The sequence below is a fragment of the Lontra canadensis genome, unplaced genomic scaffold (assembly GCF_010015895.1).
Source record: "Lontra canadensis isolate GAN:19392208 unplaced genomic scaffold, GSC_riverotter_1.0 scaffold6, whole genome shotgun sequence".
NCBI lineage: Eukaryota > Metazoa > Chordata > Mammalia > Carnivora > Mustelidae > Lontra > Lontra canadensis.
Window position 1 is genome coordinate 14,243,026 of NW_022631000.1, and position 11,965 is coordinate 14,254,990.

An 11,965-nucleotide genomic window follows, 5' to 3' on the forward strand; every position below is an offset into this window, starting at 1 on the left:
TTCCTCGGGCAGATAGTTGAAGTCTCCTTCTGCTGGCTGTTCTCGGAGTCCGGGGATGGCTGGCAGCAGGGGACCCGAGGCCTTCCAGATGCCTGCCAGGGATGTGTGCGGCAGCACGGCCTCCACTGTGGGAGCTGCAGCCTAGTCCTTGGCCAGGACCCACCACCTTTCCCCTATCAATCCACTATGGAGTGGATTCTTTCCAGGAGGAAAGAATCTGTGTCCCACCAAAAGGAAAACATGGATTTTTAAAATAGGGACTCTTCCAGGGGGAGGGAATAAAAAGCGGGTGATCGGGTGCTTAAAGATGAACACCCTCTCCCCAGATATTCTGAACCCGTAAATCTGAACCTAAACCCTTAAAAGCCTTAAACCCTTTAATCCACCCCCTGAGCTCTTCGTGCTGGGGTTTGGGTGGCATCTCAGCCCTGGTTTCCCTTTAACTGGCATCCCGGTCTGCATCACGCCACCACATCTCCTCCAGGAGCGAGGACGGAGGCCGAGCTCACATGGGACAGGTTTTCTTAACTGAGCGAGGAAGTGAAGCGAGGCTGTCATTGGCCAGGGCTGGAATCAAGCACCGTTCTGCTCCCTAAGAATCAGGCAGGCTGAGCCAGAAGACATTTCAACTCCTACTCCTTGGATTTTGATTTTTATTTTTCTCACTTCTCTACCAAATAGGTGTGTGGTTAGGAGTCATGAGTCGAAATCTGTCCCGAGGGCTAAGTCCTTTGGAAGAGAGATGGATGTGTATAACATGCTGTTAGCACCACGGCGGTTCACCACACTCCTTGCAGAACTAGTGCAAACTGCTTGCGAGTAGAACACAATTCATGGACTGGAGATGAGCGAAAATGTAGATAAAAAGAGAGAGGCAGTTTGATTGGGAGGAGATGTCTACTGGGTCAAGGCTAGACTGAGAGTGTTATTTAACGTGGTGACAGTAACTGGGAAATACCTACAAATACCATTTAGATGGTGATAAAAGTACAAAAGGACCCATGGATGTTATAAATGGGTCAGGTTCCTAAAATGAGATTGAATTAGACAGAAAATTAATTTTCAAGTGGAATTCACTGAACTGGATTTTCCATGGAGAACCAGAGAAGACCGCCCCCTAAAAGCCAGGTTCCTGGAGACCCATCCTTTGCAGCCATCCTCCACGGGTAGCTGTCTAGTGTGTGAGATGTGGTTAGTCTGTATTAAGATGTACTGTACTATAAGTGTAACATACCTACCAGATTTTGAAGACTTATTGTGAATAATAAGAATGTAAACTATGATGTTAGTAATTTAAAGATATTGATAACATGTTAAAATGATAGTATTTGGGATACACTGGACTCAATAAAATGTTATTAAAATTAATTTCATCAATTTCTTTTTACTTTGTTCCTATGGCTACTGGAAAAATCTAAAATTGCATATGTGGCTCCTGTTACATTTTTTTTGGACCATGCTTCATTAGACCCTAAACCCAAGCCAAGCAGACACCAGGGACAGGTGTCTCTGACTGGTGGTCTTTCTCTTTTTTTCTGATCCATAATAGGGTTTGAGGAGGTTTTTCCCTCTTACTATGGAGGGAAAACACGTAGGAAAGGATTTTCCTTTTGAAAACACGTAGGAAAAACGTGTTTTGAAAACACGTTGTGAAAAACACGTAGGAAAGGATTACGGGGGAGATGGAGGTGGGAGAGTGTTAAGTGCACATAGGGAGTGATCCCAAGCTCTCTCGGAAGGGGAGAATAAATGAATTAATGAGTGGGAGTTTGGGGAGGAATAAATATACCGATTCTCAATCTTTTGAGCATATAGAATCTAGTCTATAATGCAGAGAATTACCTTGAACAAATATGATAAATTTTGAGTCATGGAGCTTTGAGATAGATGATCTTCATGAGTAGACAGGGTCTTCCTGTGCAATTTTAATTTTGCTCGTTCCTTCTCACCTGTGGGTTCTTGGAGATGCATCATCACATACTCAGGTTTCTACAGATCCCATCAGTGCTGAGCTGGACAGGCATGACATGACATGACATGACTACTATATTAGACATAACAATTCTAGTAATTCCCTTGCATATGGAGAAAACGCAGAAGAGGTATGTTTACAACCCATTGGATGGGTCTACAGATGCTGTGCATTTGAAAGGGCTACCATCAGGAATAAACATGGCAGTCCTCTTCTGTTCTCCTCTGTCTTCCTTTTTTCTCCCCCCCTGTGTTCTTCCTATGATCAAAACAAAGCAGGAGGCCAAAAGCAGGCTGTGCATTTGTTTATTTCAGACTCTTCCCAAAAGGTATCTGAGGTACCTATATTTTAAAATTTTGTGTTTGAAGTGCGATAAATTTTTAAGCAGTCAAACTTATCCTAGACAGTGATGACTTTTTAAAAACAGGGTATTGTCATTGCCTTCAGTCTCCATATTTGTGTTTACTATTAAGTTGATCTCAAGACCCACAGATGATTCATTTGCTTCAGGAGGGTGGAAGAGTCGAAGATTTTGTGGTAGCTGAAACAGTAGGAAAGTGGAAGGAGAGTTGTCTTTACTTTGCACACACTATAGGGATGCCGTCCGCAGAAGGATGTGGGCCGCAGCAGCCGGTCCACCCTACCTTGTGAGCAGCAAAGCATCATCCAACAAATGAAATTGTTATTTTAAATCATTAAAATAAATGATCCATCAAGATGCTGTTCGGGTTCACAAAAATCAGATACAGGCAAACCTCGCATCATGAAATGTTTGCTTTTTTAAAATTTTCTACTTCCTAGAATATCGGGAGAACTTAGGGGCTCAATAACTGAGTTGCAAGAAGTCAATTATTTAAATTCACGGAGGTCACCTTTCAGCCCAGAGTTCTCCTTAAGACTATCCCCATCTCCCAGGCCCCAGCCCAGGCATCTGTGCTCCTCACCCAGGCGGGAATGTCCCTCCACACTCACCTCCTCCCACCCAAGGTCTGCAAATCTTTGGGAGTCCCCAAACTCAACTGCTTATTCCTTGGACCCTTCTCTGACAAACCCTATCTGTGTATCTTTCTGTTAGTTTATGAACTTCCGTGGCACTGACAGTCTGAATAGAACCACCTAGCTTTTGATCTTACAGGAATCTTTATTCCTAGTTGTTAGATTTCAAGGCTTACCAGCGTAAAGTAGTTTTCTTCATTCCCTTCACAAACTGCACAATGTTGAGTGAATATAGGTGCCTACTGAAGACTTGGTGAATTTACTTCAGTCGAGTTGACTGCCCTAGGGACAAATAAGATGTATGTTTTCTCTATCTTGCCAGTAATTTCTGTGAGGATCATGAGGTTAGATAGCTTTTTTGGGTAGGGCTGCATATGAGAAAAGGACTATGGGGCAGATAGGAACCTCTTGGGGGTTCCCCAAAGTCATCAAATGGGGACATATTTTGAGCCGTGAGCTTTCCTTGGATACAAGGGTAGAAGGGTGTAGTGTCACATGATTATTTCCACAGGAGGCAAATAGATACTGATTTGCACATGGGAAGGAGAAAAAAAGAAGTGAATCAATTTAGACGGTAGTAAATGAGCCATAGGATCACATGTGAGTTTTGGGCAGGGGGAGAAAAAGGCCCAAATTTGCCTTATATATCCTGAAGTGATTTCAATATCAGCAATTCTGGGATTCTTATGTCTTGTATCAAGAGGGCTGATGTGTTGAGAATTTCTCTGGCCTTTAAAGTATAATCCTTAATTTGGATCTCTCCACCTAGACCTTGATCACAGGGTATGAGAGAATGTGAAAGACATTCTGGAACAGAAGCCTTGCCACAATGTAAAGAAGACGCAATACAAAACCCAGAGAAGATTTTTTTTTTTAATTATTCCTTCATATTCAAACTTCACAAACAGTGTGAACTTGTACAATACCTCGGAAAGTGAAACTTACAAAAAAAGTGCTGGTAACATTTAAAAAAAAACAACAAAAACCCCAAAAAACAAACATCATTCTTAGCAACATCAATTACTCTTCCACACAAAACAGAAACCTTGTAAAATTTATTTTCGTATTTTTAAGGCGTAATACTTCCGTATAAAGTATATGCAAGAGATAAAACTTCACAGTATTCCAAAATGTCACAATAATAATAATAATATAATAGTATAATGAAGCGCTACAGTTAATTTTTCTTTTTTTGAATGTTTTTTTTTTCCTGTTTAAATAACAAATACAAGTCACAGGTAAATATACGTGAGAAAAATACGAGGCTAATATTAAATGGCAGGTAAGGATACTGTCACTGTAAGAAAAACTGGCAGGATGTGTGTATTTAGTCTATATTTTAAAGCACTTGATAGAAAAGGCGTATGCAAGGTTTTTCAAAACAATTTTTTGTTTGTTTGATAACTGACAACAATTTTAAGAGTATAATGAGGAAAAAAAAAAAGGAACAAACTCCCTCTCAAAACTATTGACCTGCTCATCCCAAACCACGCATATACTGATGGATGGATGGATGTGTGTGTTTCTGTATACATGGGTTTATAGGGGACACAGATTGATACAAGCAGTGTTCCATGCCCACCTGCAAAGATTGGAGGGGACAGTCTCTGCAGTCATTGAGCCCAAGCTCCTGTTGGGAAATTATTCTTTCAGTTTAAAGCTCGCTCTTTCCTTGCCTTTCCCTCTTTCCAAACTCTTCCCCAGTTCCCAGGTCTTCGGTCTGAAAAGATAATCTGGTTAGAAAAGTTGCCCTCCATTCAAAGTTCACTGGGAAATAGATACGGCGTGAACAGTGACACCCACACGGACATTGAAAATACCACTTGGACGAATGAATGTGTGCACGTGTGTGCGTGCATGCGTGTTTGTGTGTACAGTAGCAATTGCAAAAAAGGGACCATATTCCTTTCCATACTAAGATACAATGTGATAAGAAACATTTCTGTGCAGGGAAGAGGGCTTCTTTGAATCTTATCACAACACTGTGGCGGGGGAAATCAGGAAATGGGTTCACCTTTCAGCAGTCACCACAGTAAACTTCATTGAGAACGCACGTGCCCAGACGTCTGGACTGTGCACGTGTGTGTGTTAACAGCTAGCCATTCAGCCAACAGGTAACAGAAAGACAGCAGATAGCAAAACATGTCAATAAGGTGCTCAAAGAAAAAAGTGGCACCCACTCCTCGAATGGATGGCCACATTAAGGTGCTTCAAAAAAGTTTTTTTTTTTTTTTCAGTTTTTATTTCAAACATTAAGAGAGTACTGCTTTGCACACGGTAGTTCTGAGCCAGGCCAAGGGTTTTGAGATTTCTGACATCTTCCATTGAAAAGGGCTTTCACTGTAGTTTTATTCAGTTTGTCGTGGGTCACTTGAGTCTAAAGAATTTTTTTTAATGGCCAAAAACTGAAATCAAATCAACAGGACTAAAAGAAATAACAGATGAAATGGTATAGAACATGACTGCATTCCCATCGGATCAAGATGGTTGCGCCCATTTTTCCTCTTTCTCTAACACTGTTCCTTTTTTTTTCTTTGTTACAATCCATTCCTTGTGAACATACAGAAATAACCAAAATCACTGCAAGTGGCTGTTTTTATTTTTTGTGATCTGTTGCAAGAGTCCAACCTTGTTTCCTCTGCTGCTGTTTGTGTAGCATCTGTAATGAGCTTCTGGATTTATAATGAGCATCTGATTTTGTTATGTGCACGTGTGTGTATATGCACATATACACACCTATACATGTATAATATATACACTATATATATATGGATATATATAGGAAATGTGTATACATTTATACATAATATAGTGTATATTGTTTCAACTGGAGATAAACTGAACTGGGTTCATACACTAGCACGTGTTTATCTTTCCCCTGCTCCCTCTGTACATTTTAAACAGTCTGGAGCTTTTATTTATTTTTTAAAGTGCATTTTCAATGCAGAATAACTGTAATCCACTGATTCCTTGGAAAACATTTTTGATGAGAAAAATCTGACGGTTCTCAGCCCCAAGCAAGAGAAACCTGGGTTTCGTCGTGCCGGGGGCTGATGTGGCAGTGCCAGGCTTGTGCCTGAGTGATTACTGGGCATTCTGGACTCCGGGCACCTAGCAGCAGCAGCAGCAGCACCTTTATGAGAAGGCGGAGATCAAAGAGGAAGAAGGAAGGAAAGCTCAGATGAGGAAGGATGGGTTTGCGGTGTGTTTGCAGGTCTGAATTGTTCACTTTGTATGGGTTTGTGCAGTTCCCGCTTGGCTTCGGCTAAGAGATGCCATCTAGTCCCCTCCCTGCCACCTGACACCAACCTCCCGATGCCCCCCGCGCCCGCACGCTCGAGCATTGCTCTAGCGTCCCCACTCCCCAGGCTGACTTCCGTGTCCGTTCCCTGTGGGTATGTGAGTGCCAGCATCAAGTAGGAATAAGGCACCAGAGAAATCAAAATGTTACAAAAAGATGCAAAACCCCGTTTCAAAGAGCCTCTCCCATTGCTCCATTAAAATATTGCATGTGATACCGTTCTTTTGTGTGTACTTAAAGTGTGTCAAATGCAGTCTCTGGAAGGAGCTCGAGGCCCTTCAGCACCAGAGATCTATAGGAATGCACCTTTTATCGAAACACACCCACTCTCCCACCCCAGGCCCACCCCATGCCACACTCAAAAGCACCAAATCCGGAGAACAAGGCTGCTTGCCATTGCTCACCTCATTTGTGGTAAAAATGAGAGAAGTGTATGAAAGAGAATTGTCAGTAATCACTCTAAAGTCAAATGGGTTCAGGCTGTCATGTATCTGGTTAGGTAATGCTCTAAATGTCCAAAGAGCATCACGAAAGGGTTGACATGTCTGTGTTAATATTTAGGGGGAATGTGTTAAATGAAAATTACTTCGCAAATGATGCCCAAGTCCTCCACTAACACTTCAACCTCCCCTATTTTTTTTAAGCACTATAAAAAGGAAGAGGTTTGTCTAACTATAATAAAGGAAAAAAATGAAGGCACATGATTTTATTCGGTCCCACAATCCTTACGAAAAATGGTATTTTGCAAGTGTGTGTGTGTGTGTGTGCGCACACACATGAAATGGGAGTCGGAGGGCCATTGGGGCAGTTGTCCAAGGGAAGTTGGAAAAGGAGAAAAAGAGAGAATTTTGAGACAGAGAGAAGAAAGGAGAAAGGAGGAAATGGAGGCCTCTCTTCAGCTTTCTGTCATTGACAGTCTCAAGATTTGGCTGCTTTAGGGTCCAGAATGGAATTCGTTTGTCTTGGTCTAGAAAGTGCCCCCAGTTAAATATCTCCAGTTAATCATGTTACAGCTTTTGGTGTTTCCCTTTTCCCTTCCCTCCAGCCAAATGATTTAAAAAAAAAAAAAATCACAGTTTTTAAAAATTATTTTTTCAATGTTGAAAAAATATGGAAAGCTATTGAACAGCCTTAGGGCACTCTGCCTCTCCGTCTTCACAGTGAGCAGATGGATGGACAATCCACAGAATCAAAGATGAGGCAGACAAGATCCCTTGTGCTAGATGGTCCCTTGCCCTACCTTCCCCATTTCTTTGAACTGGATCCTTCCTCCCCCAAGCCCAACCATGGAATGTGGGCTGCTGAGAAAGGCAAAGCCATTCTGGAGAGCGATGGTAACAGAAGGGTCTTAGAAGCAGAGGGTGGAGGCGTGGGCAGGCTCATTCCTCCTCCCGCAGCCAGGCGAGCGGTGTGCCCTCCGAGCAGCCTGGCCACAGACTGGGAAAGCCTGGCTGCCCGCTGAGAGACCAAAGTCCCACTCACATCACCTTCATGAAACCTCAGCCCTCAGGCTCACCACCTTGCCACTTCTCCTTGCGTCACAGCTGGCCCCCAGTCCTGAAGAAGGCAATGATCCAAGACGGAGAGGCAGAGCTGACTGGCTGTGTCCTACAAGAAAGGGCTATGGACAGTGGGATTTCAAAAACAAATTGAACTTTGGTTTTCTGACTTTTTTGAACCATAAAAATTAAAGCAGGGCTTCAGTGGCATGCATCATCTGACAGCTGTTCTAGTTTTTTCTCATTTGGCAAGGCTAAGGCAGGGGGGAAGAGAAAAGGGGTTTCCCATAATTGGTCGAAGACACAGGGTGGTAAAATGCTTCCACACTTAAACTCACAGTCCAGTGTTTTTGACATTTCATAAATAGCTTTTTTTTTTCTCTAAAAAAAGAATAAAACAAGAACAATCCCTTTACTTACTCATCTGAAACAAAATAAACAGCAGTGGGTACAAACTTCTTCTTGTAACAATTACAAAAAACAACAATATAATCCCAACTTTTAACACGCATCTTGAATCAGTTATTTTTTTTTTTTTAACCTCAAAACTGCAGCATATCCTTAAGGGCAAACTTTTCGATTAGTTTTTTTCTTTTTTTTTTTTAAATAATGTCTTCACCAAAAAAACAGTCTTGTACCAATAAAATGCATTCAAAAATAGAAAATATTACACAACAAAAATATGTATCCTTCCTTTCCAAAAAAGATTCTTCACAAAAAAATGTAGAAAAAATTCCAACAATTTTTTTTCACTCCTAAACATTAACTTTCAGTCTAGGGCACAATTAGTTATTGATTTAAATGTCTGTTTTTGCATAAAACATGGAAGATGCAAAACAATTACTGTATTAGGATTGTGTAGTTACATCCGCTCCCTCCCCAACTCCAAAACAAAACCAAACCAGAAAAACCCAGCAAACGTGAAACAAATGATACAGTCACTTGGCTAGGCCAATTATCTCCGTCTTTCCTCTCACTGTGCATTTGTACGGGTTAACTGGCTCTGTTGGGTTTGGAAAATGCCGAAGAAGCGGGGTGGGCTTGGAGTTTAGAGGTTTTTCAGTACTGGTTGATGTTCTGAGTCACGGACGGTCTCCCATGCTGCGGGCCTACCCGCTGAAATCCTCACGAAGAAGAGAAACACGTGAGGTACTCCACGGACAGAGGACCAAACTGCGCGCAGCTGCGGACCATACCCATACTGCTATACGAGCCAGTTTTCCAACCATAGCACATCTCCCCCCAGCCCCCCAATGGAGCCCAAGCATAGGATTAACAGGTGATAGAGCGTTCCAGAAGTGCTGGGTTTATTTCCTCCATAGTTGCCTCTCCCACATTTAACCCCTTTGGCTTTCACTGGAACCATGGGAAGATCTCAGACCTCAAAGGAACGCCCCATGTTCTCCATCCCCAGAGCCCAGGCGTCTTCTTTATTTTCAACATTGTAACTTCTAGGTCTTATCTTTCTTATCTGATAAAATTTCTATTTTGTGTGAGATAGATTTTGTATGTGTATTCAGTAGGAAGAGGTGGTTTTCCTCATAGCTTTTTTTTTTTTTTCCTGTTGCTTGTTTGGTTGCTGGTTTTTTCTTTGTGGTTTTTGTTCTGTTTTGCTTTTGAATTTTTGAATAGTGAAATGTGTCCAATTTTATTTCCAGTGCATTAAACAAATTTTAAATTAAAGAAATAAAACTTTCCCCCCATCCTTCTAAAGGAAATGACTGATAAAAGTACAATATAATAAAATCAGGCATCGCCAAAAATAGCATGATGTGCAACCTCAATTACATCAAAGAAAAACAAACAGACAAACAAAAATTAGAGAACGTAAGCATGAAGGAGCCAAGACTATATAATCCCAACTATGGTATGATTGGCAAGCACTGGTTAAAAAATAGGTAAGGCTACTCTTAGATTTCTAACTCAACATAGTTAACCACTGCTCTTCTGTCTTTTCCTTCAACTCTTAATCTTTTACTCACTAGCTCTTTATATCTTTAAAATGAGCAAATTTGTTTTTATATTTTTGGTCTACAGTAGAATTACATATTAATAATATAATAAAAAGGTATTTCATTAACGGGTTGGTACTGCATCCATGTGGGGAAAATAGAAAAAAAGTACTCAAAGAGACATAGCAAATGGACTCTATTCTTATAAAAATAACCACAAATATAATAGAAATTATAATCAGGGCAACAGACTCAACAGAAAAACAGGCGTAGAAAGCTATATTTTGGGTGAGACAAACTCTTGACAAGCTATGCCCTAGAATTGCAGCCTCTAAACCTTCTCTGTGACTTCCACCTTCCCACTGGATCACTCAGAATTCAAATGGAAATGAAGACAAAATGAAAATAAAGTGACAGATGGTTGAGCCAGCCAAGGCTTCTGAGTTCTCCTAGCTGACTGGGTCAAGACCAGGTGGACAGCATTTGAGAAACTGGTAGGCTGCAGGGGACCTGCTGATGGTATCTGTTTTTTTATTTTGGAAGAGTTCCCAGCCCACTGATCGAGAGAAAAACCAAGGAGCCAAATAATTCTTCTGGTAACATAAATACATGAGATGAAATAAAATTCTGATAGAGGAAAAAGGAGGGTGAGGTGGAAAAGAAGAGAGAGAGGGTAAACAGGCAATCTGTGGGCACCACCTTCCTTGTTTTTCTTCAATACGTGGGTTTCCTTCTCTTTCTAAGTGCTCATTGGGATTGACTACAGGCTCCAATGTCCTCTGGGCAAATAGGTGTCTGCTCAGCTCTCTAGAGGAGATCTTTGCTTTTCAGCCTTCCTAAGGGCTAGGTGGTCCCAGAGGAAGCCTCCCCCTTCCCACCCCATCACTGCCTCATGCCTTTGATGATGCAGAGGAGGGGTGCCAAGTTGTAATGACAGATGTCCTTTACATGAACTATTCTAACTGATGGTTAATTCACACTGTTCAGCATGCGGAACAAAATATGAAGGAAAAGAACTGGCAAGAGTTGAGCTTGATAATCAGCAAGTATGAAGTTTGCCTCCAGGAAAAAGAAGGAGAAGGAGGAGGAGGAGAAGAACAAGAATAAGGAGAAGAAAAAGAAGAGGCATCAGTTAGAAAATACTGCTTTTGGTTTCTTTTAAGATTGAACCATCCTTGGTTTTTCTCTCATTCAGTTGCTCCAGTTTAAAGTAGAGTTCAGAATCTAGTGCAAATATCATCAAATCACATCTTCCCAGGAGCAATATCCTGTCCCTTCATCCTAAGTGAATACTATCCCTTCAGACCTCCTCAGAAGACTGGGGGTAACGGTCCAGAAAAGCCTAACTGAACAAATTATTAAGAAAGGCACTATCACAATAGGTCAGCCTCAGCACTGTCCTCGCCATGGGCGTGGGCGTTTTAACCACTCCAGCAACCACAGTGAAACCCAGATCATGGCTTTTTCAATACTGGAGTTCGCTTGCCAGTTGTCTGACTCTCCCCCAGGCCATTGCTGTGGGCTCTGGCCATGAAGAACAGCAATCTGCTCTGTTATCTACACTGTCCCCCATTGCACCAACGATCCTTGTTTGGTTCTATGTGATTTAGCTCACTCTCTTCCATGGAAGTTTCTTTCTCTCCATCAGTCTTCAGGTCATGACTCTATTAAGGACCAGTTTACAGTGTCAAGGTATTACTGTTTATTTTCTTCCCTAACTTTTTAAACCTCTGGCCAAACCCTAACTCATGAAGACAGTTCAGTAGCTCCTCTTAATAACAAGACTCTTGTAAATACCACTGTGAACAGAATGAAAACCAAAGTGTCATCCCTTGACCACCAAAGCATACCCCCTGAGCCTGTCATGTTATTTTTGTCTGGGAGAGAGGAGATTAGGCTCTGGTGATTAAAATCTTTGGTGACAAAACCGGAATGGGTATGCAAGTTTCATAAAAGAAGTTCTTTCCCCAAAGCCTCAAGAGAAGTATCCTAGGACAGTTAATGTGAATGTATCTTAAAAGGTCAATTATTTCTTTCTATACCTTTGGTTTGGTGCAGTCAATACCGTCTTAGTGCTTATGCAATACACATCTCTAAGTACCTGTTAAGAGCTCTGAATTTAGAGTTTCCTATTTAAAACTGAGATAATGCTAAAGGGACTGCTTATGTTAGTTTTGAAAACCCTAAGTGGTGTTTTTTTCTAACTCGCAAGGCTGACAGTTCCCTTACAAATTTTTTACCTTTT